Below are 1,354 nucleotides of genomic sequence, written 5' to 3' on the forward strand. Positions count from 1 at the left end.
GCTGTGCTGCTGCTCCACACTTAGTATGCATTTACACTGGAAGAATGACTGGTGATATTTTGACTTTTTTGTTGTTAATGCTAAAGGTAAAGAAGTTGGTTCTTTCAACACCCAAACCAGAGCAGAGAGACAGCAGTAAATTACAAACGTGGATGGAATAATAGCCACAGGACGTGGACGTGGGGGAGGGGGGTAAGTATTTGTGCTGTTGCACTGGCAGGAGAGTTAAGCAGTCTTAAAGAACATTCTAGGCTTCTAGGTTTGCCATGAAGGGGCATCACAAATCCCAAGGCCCACCACCTGCCCTTTCTCCTCTTCTCCGAGGGCACCTACCTTATGGACAAGCTGTTTGCGTGACGGCTGGGGGACAGATTCACAGAGTTCTGTGAGGGTCTACTCCCATCTTGCTTGGTGTGGTGACGAACAGGAGCCCATGTGTTTTTGCTGATGGAGTCGAACCGGAATCCCCAGGGTCTTTTAAATTGTTTCACCTGATTGTCGGTTCTTTTGGGGAGAGGCAAAGGAGTTGAAGTTTCCTTCTACCTTGCGATGTGGCTGTGTGTCGCACTCCGTTTCAAAAGATGACAGCTGCTGCGTTACTCCTAAAAGTCCACCCACCTCCACACCGAGAAGGACCCCTACGACATCTCCACGGTAAGAGTCCTGTGGCCGCGCATATCCGCCGCTGTCCTGATACATTCCTGCTCTGCCCGGGCTGCACACCTGGACGCTGACATCTGCAACCTCTTGGGGCTCTAGCGATCTCACCATCACCAGGTGCACAAGTCCAAATTGGTCTCCTCTGACGTATTTAAAACAAACCCCTGGAGGCCAGGCCTCTGCCCCAGAATTCTGCATCCGCCATGTTTTTATAAACTGAGTATCAGGAGGTATCGACACCCCTTCTCCTATGATGACACCTTCAACAAAGGACACAAGGCACACTGAGGTTTGGCCTCTCTTAGTCGTAATAGGCGCCAACTGCTGCTTGTAAGTTCCGGTTGGTGTCATGGGCACGAAAAGGCATAGCCGGCCGGGTTGAGCTGGAAGCCAAGCAAACTGGTGGAACCCAGAGATGAGCACGTCCTCGTCAGTGGTGCCAGGCAGGTGAACTACTGCATCAGCTCGGGGTGCAGGTCCATGTCCTCCATGTGTGGGGCCGGACACTCGCTTCCCCGCATCCTCACAACCAAGCCATCGCTGGGTCCGGGGACCGGGAGAAGCTGCTGGCGGGCGCCGAGACGCTGCTCGCCTGACGTAAGCCCCAGCGTCTCGCTGCCTCATGCGGGTAAATACTCAGCCACGCACTCACTCACTCTCGTGAGAAAAAGAAAAAAACTACAAATAGATATGC

At 52.7% G+C, this 1,354-nt stretch overlaps 1 pseudogene; it reads right to left on the minus strand.

Annotated features, from left to right (window-relative positions):
• Positions 1-255: 255 nt before the first annotated feature.
• On the minus strand, positions 256-1,151 carry LOC112395322 (uncharacterized protein C6orf106 homolog pseudogene; annotated as a pseudogene).
• Positions 1,152-1,354: the final 203 nt, after the last annotated feature.

This window comes from Neophocaena asiaeorientalis, unplaced genomic scaffold, assembly GCF_003031525.2.
Source record: "Neophocaena asiaeorientalis asiaeorientalis breed wild unplaced genomic scaffold, Neophocaena_asiaeorientalis_V1.1 scaffold89, whole genome shotgun sequence".
NCBI classification, from domain to species: Eukaryota; Metazoa; Chordata; class Mammalia; order Artiodactyla; family Phocoenidae; genus Neophocaena; species Neophocaena asiaeorientalis.